This window comes from Ranitomeya variabilis, chromosome 8 (genome assembly GCF_051348905.1).
Source record: "Ranitomeya variabilis isolate aRanVar5 chromosome 8, aRanVar5.hap1, whole genome shotgun sequence".
NCBI lineage: Eukaryota > Metazoa > Chordata > Amphibia > Anura > Dendrobatidae > Ranitomeya > Ranitomeya variabilis.
Genome location: NC_135239.1, coordinates 8,396,921 through 8,403,861, shown reverse-complemented (window position 1 = coordinate 8,403,861; position 6,941 = coordinate 8,396,921).

Genomic DNA, 6,941 nt, shown 5'->3' with positions numbered 1-6,941 from the left:
ACTCATGGTACATGAGTGGTAATTTCAGCCCACTAGAGCAACCAGCCGCAGAGAATTACATATCTGCAAGCTGGACCAAAAACATGAAAGCAAACATGAAACAGGGAAATCCAGACTTAGCTTGTCTTGAAGGCCTAGGAGCAGGTAGCAAAGGTAACAGAGACACACTGATACATTGATAGCCGGCAAGGGAATGACAGGAAAGCCAGGTTAAATAGGAAACACCCAGCCTCTGATGGACAGGTGGAAACCAGAGACCGCAACCCACCAAAGTCACCCAGTACCAGCTGTAACCACCAGAGGGAGCTCAAAAACAGAATCCACAACAGTGGCCATTATACAGTATGGAGCATCATGCGGGGCTATTATACAGTATGGAGCATCATGTGGGGCTATTATACAGTATGGAGCATCATGTGGGGCCATTATACAGTATGGAGCATCATGTGGGGCTATTATACAGTATGGAGCATCATGTGTGGCCATTATACAGTATGGAGCATCATGTGTGGCCATTATACAGTATGTAGCATCATGAGTGGCCAGTATGCAGTATGGAGCATCATGTGTGGCCATTATACAGTATGGAGCATCATGTGTGGTCATTATACAGTATGGAGCATCATGTGTGGCCATTACACAGTATGGAGCATCATGTGTGGCCATTATACAGTATGGAGCATCATGTGTGGTCATTTTACAGTATGGAGCATCATGTGTGGCCATTACACAGCATGGAGCATTATGTGCGGTCATTATACAGTATGGAGCATCATGTGTGGCCATTATACAGTATGGAACATCATGTGTGGCCATTACACAGTATGGAGCATCATGTGTGGCCATTATACAGTATGGAGCATCATGTGGGGCTATTATACAGTATGGAGCATCATGTGGGGCTATTATACAGTATGGAGCATCATGTGTGGCCAGTATACAGTATGGAGCATCATGTGTGGCCATTATACAGTATGGAGCATCATGTGGGGCCATTATACAGTATGGAGCATCATGTGGGGCTATTATACAGTATGGAGCATCATGTGTGGCCATTATACAGTATGGAGCATCATGTGTGGTCATTTTACAGTATGGAGCATCATGTATGGCCATTATACAGCATGGAGCATCATGTGCGGTCATTATACAGTATGGAGCATCATGTGTGGCCATTATACAGTATGGAGCATCATGTGTGGCCTTTACACAGTATGGAGCATCATGTGTGGCCATTATACAGTATGGAGCATCATGTGGGGCTATTATACAGTATGGAGCATCATGTGGGGCTATTATACAGTATGGAGCATCATGTGTGGCCAGTATACAGTATGGAGCATCATGTGGGGCTATTATACAGTATGGAGCATCATGTGTGGCCATTATACAGTATGGAGCATCATGTTGTGCCATTATACAGTATGTAGCATCATGAGTGGCCAGTATACAGTATGGATCATCATGTGTGGCCATTATACAGTATGTAGCATCATGTGTGGCCAGTATACAGTATGGAGCATCATATGTGGCCATTATACAATATGGAGCATCATGTGTGGCCATTACACAGTATGGAGCATCATGTGTGGCCATTATACAGTATGTAGCATCATGGGTGGCCATTACACAGTATGAAGCATCATGTGTGGCCATTACACAGTATGGAGCATCATGAGTGGCCATTATACAGTATGGAGCATCATGTGTGGCCATTATACAGTATGTAGCATCATGTGTGGCCATTATACAGTATGTAGCATCATGTGTGGCCAGTATACAGTATGGAGCATCATATGTGGCCATTATACAATATGGAGCATCATGTGTGGCCATTACACAGCATGGAGCATCATGTGTGGCCATTATACAGTATGGAGCATCATGTGTGGCCATTATACAGTATGTAGCATCATGGGTGGCCATTACACAGTATGGAGCATCATGTGTGGCCATTACACAGTATGGAGCATCATGAGTGGCCATTATACAGTATGGAGCATCATGTGTGGCCATTATACAGTATGTAGCATCATGTGTGGCCATTACACAGTATGGAGCATCATGTGTGGCCATTATACAGTATGGAGCATCATGTGTGGCCATTATACAGTATGTAGCATCATGGGTGGCCATTACACAGTATGGAGCATCATGTGTGGCCATTACACAGTATGGAGCATTATGTGTGGCCATTATACAGTATGGAGCATCATGTGTGGCCATTATACAGTATGGAGCATCATGTGTGGCCATTACACAGTATGGAGCATCATGTATGGCCATAATACAGTATGGAGCATCATGTATGGCCATTATACAGTATGGAGCATCATGTGTGGCAATTATACAGTATGGAGCATCATGTGTGGCCATTATACAGTATGGAGCATCATGTGGGGCTATTATACAGTATGGAGCATCATGTGGGGCTATTATACAGTATGGAGCATCATGTGTGGCCAGTATACAGTATGGAGCATCATGTGTGGCCATTATACAGTATGTACCATCATGGGTGGCCATTACACAGTATGGAGCATCATGTGTGGCCATTACACAGTATGGAGCATCATGAGTGGCCATTATACAGTATGGAGCATCATGTGTGGCCATTATACAGTATGGAGCATCATGTGTGGCCATTATACAGTATGAAGCATCATGTGGGGCTATTATACAGTATGGAGCATCATATGTGGCCATTATACAGTATGGAGCATCATGTGGGGCTATTATACAGTATGGAGCATCATGTGTGGCCAGTATACAGTATGGAGCATCATGTGTGGCCATTATACAGTATGTAGCATCATGGGTGGCCATTACACAGTATGGAGCATCATGTGTGGCCATTACACAGTATGGAGCATCATGAGTGGTCATTATACAGTATGGAGCATCATGTGTGGCCATTATACAGTATGTAGCATCATGTGTGGCCATTATACAGTATGTAGCATCATGTGTGGCCAGTATACAGTATGGAGCATCATATGTGGCCATTATACAATATGGAGCATCATGTGTGGCCATTACACAGTATGGAGCATCATGTGTGGCCATTTTACAGTATGGAGCATCATGTGTGGCCATTATACAGTATGTAGCATCATGGGTGGCCATTACACAGTATGGAGCATCATGTGTGGCCATTACACAGTATGGAGCATCATGAGTGGCCATTATACAGTATGGAGCATCATGTGTGGCCATTATACAGTATGTAGCATCATGTGTGGCCATTACACAGTATGGAGCATCATGTGTGGCCATTATACAGTATGGAGCATCATGTGTGGCCATTACACAGTATGGAGCATCATGTGTGGCCATTATACAGTATGGAGCATCATGTGTGGCCATTATACAGTATGTAGCATCATGGGTGGCCATTACACAGTATGGAGCATCATGTGTGGCCATTACACAGTATGGAGCATCATGTGTGGCCATTATACAGTATGGAGCATCATATGTGGCCATTATACAGTATGGAGCATCATGTGTGGCCATTACACAGTATGGAGCATCATGTGTGGCCATTATACAGTATGGAGCATCATGTATGGCCATTATACAGTATGGAGCATCATGTGTGGCAATTATACAGTATGGAGCATCATGTGTGGCCATTATACAGTATGGAGCATCATGTGGGGCTATTATACAGTATGGAGCATCATGTGGGGCCATTATACAGTATGGAGCACTGTGTGGCCATTATACAGTATGGAACACTGTGTGGCCATATTTTTTTGTTTATAATTATTGTTTATGAAACAGTGTGATCAGTAATGCTAAATGGCTGTGGTTGGGACGTGGATATGGGTGTGACTAGTTGTGAAATGGGTGTGGTCAGGGGCGTGGCTTAAAATTTGCCTCGGCGCACTGCGTGCACCGCAAACTTTATACCTCTTTCCCCTCTTCAAAAGTTGGGAGGTATGGTTTAACTGCGCCCCTACTGGTATATGTTGTATATACAGGCCAGACCGCATATCAAATATAAGGGTTGGGGGTCACTTGGGGAATAGTGATCATAAAATAATAAGTTTTCATGTAACCTTTAATAAGATGGGTAGTAGGGGGGTGACAAGGACACTAAACTTCAGGAGGGCAAATTTCCAACGGATGAGAGAGGATCTTGGTGCAATTAACTGGGACGATATCCTGAGACACAAAAATACACAAAGAAAATGGGAGACGTTTATTAGCATCCTGGATAGGACCTGTGCACAGTATATACCGTATGGGAATAAACATACTAGAAATAGGAGGAAACCAATATGGCTAAATAGAGCTGTTAGGGGCGCAATAAGGAACAAAAAGAAAGCATTTAGAGAATTAAAGGAAGTAGGTAGTGATGAGGCATTAAATAAATACAGAAAATTAAATAAATTCTGTAAAAAGCAAATCAAGGCAGCAAAGATTGAGACAGAGAGACTCATTGCCAGAGAGAGTAAAAATAATCCCAAAATATTCTTTAACTACATAAATAGTAAGAAACTAAAAAATGACAGTGTTGGCCCCCTTAAAAATAGTCTGGGTGAAATGGTGGATGAGGATGAGGAAAAAGCCAATCTGCTAAATGACTTTTTTTCATCAGTATTTACAAAAGAAAATCCCATGGCAGCCAATATGACTAGTGATAAAAATTCCCCATTAAATGTCACCTGCTTAACCCAGCAGGAAGTACAGCGGCGTCTAAAAATCACTAAAATTGACAAATCTCCGGGCCCGGATGGGATACACCCCCGAGTACTGCAGGAACTAAGTACAGTCATTGATAGACCATTATTTTTAATCTTTAAAGAGTCCATAATAACAGGGTCTGTACCACAGGACTGGCGTATAGCAAATGTGGTGCCAATATTCAAAAAAGGGGCAAAAACTGAACTCGGTAATTATAGGCCAGTAAGCTTCACCTCTACTGTGGGTAAAATCCTGGAGGGCATTCTAAGGGATGCTATACTGGAGTATCTGAAGAGGAATAACCTCATGACCCAGTATCAGCACGGGTTTACTAGGGACCGCTCATGTCAGACTAATTTGATCAGCTTCTATGAAGAGGTAAGTTCCGGACTGGACCAAGGGAACCCAGTGGACATAGTGTATATGGACTTTTCCAAAGCTTTTGATACGGTGCCACACAAAAGGTTGATACATAAAATGAGAGTAATGGGGATAGGGGAAAATATGTGTAAGTGGGTTGAGAGCTGGCTCAGGGATAGGAAACAAAGGGTGGTTATTAATGGAGCACACTCGGACTGGGTCGCGGTTAGCAGTGGGGTACCACAGGGGTCAGTATTGGGCCCTCTTCTTTTTAACATATTTATTAATGACCTTGTAGGGGGCATTCAGAGTAGAATTTCAATATTTGCAGATGACACTAAACTCTGTAGGGTAATCAATACAGGGGAGGACAATTTTATATTACAGGATGATTTATGTAAACTAGAAGCTTGGGCTGATAAATGGCAAATGAGCTTTAATGGGGATAAATGTAAGGTCATGCACTTGGGTAGAAGTAATAAGATGTATAACTATGTGCTTAATTCTAAAACTCTGGGCAAAACCATCAATGAAAAAGACCTGGGTGTATAGGTGGATGACAGACTCATGTTCAGTGGCCAGTGTCAGGCAGCTGCTACAAAGGCAAATAAAATAATGGGATGCATTAAAAGAAGCATAGATGCTCATGAGGAGAACATAATTTTACCTCTATACAAGTCACTAGTTCGACCACACTTAGAATACTGTGCACAGTTCTGGTCTCCGGTGTATAAGAAAGACATAGCTGAACTGGAGCGGGTGCAGAGAAGAGCGACCACGGTTATTAGAGGACTGAGGGGTCTGCAATACCAAGATAGGTTATTACACTTGGGGCTATTTAGTTTGGAAAAACGAAGGCTAAGGGGTGATCTTATGTTAATGTATAAATATATGAGGGGACAGTACAAAGACCTTTCTGATGATCTTTTTAATCATAGACCTGAGACAGGGACAAGGGGGCATCCTCTACGTCTGGAGGAAAGAAGGTTTAAGCATAATAACAGACGCGGATTCTTTACTGTAAGAGCAGTGAGACTATGGAACTCTCTGCCGTATGATGTTGTAATGAGTGATTCATTACTTAAATTTAAGAGGGGACTGGATACCTTTCTGGAAAAGTATAATGTTACAGGGTATATACACTAGATTCCTTGATAAGGCGTTGATCCAGGGAACTAGTCTGATTGCCGTATGTGGAGTCGGGAAGGAATTTTTTTCCCCATGGTGGAGCTTACTCTTTGCCACATGGGTTTTTTTTGCCTTCCTCTGGATCAACATGTTAGGGCATGTTAGGCTATGGGTTGAACTAGATGGACTTAAAGTCTTCCTTCAACCTCAATAACTATGTAACTATGTAACTATGTTTGAGGAAAAGGTGTGTGTAAATGGGTGTGGCTTAAAAAATGGGTGTGGTTTTCCTACACACAAACACAGAACCTGTTGTTAAAAATTTGAATCCCACACCTGCCTATATGTTTACATAACTTTGATGCGCTATGGAGGGGAGGGCCCAGGAAGGTTTCTTGCACAGGAGCCCTCTGCAGTCTGTGTCCACCCCTGTACATACTATATATAATACACACAATACACACATTGCAGACACTACACACCTCATAAACTAATCACACAGTATAAACGCGCTACATACCAAATATGATACACACTGTGTACACTATAAACACTAAACAGGTTACATGTAAAATATACACACTGCAGACACTATAGACACACTAAATACACTGTACATACTCCACACACAGTGCGCACTGCATATACGATATATAATTACTACATACATTAGACACATTACAAACTCATGAATGAAAAGCTACATAACGAAACAAATGTGCTGAACTTTCTTTACCAAACCCACGTGGGTTTGGCCAAGA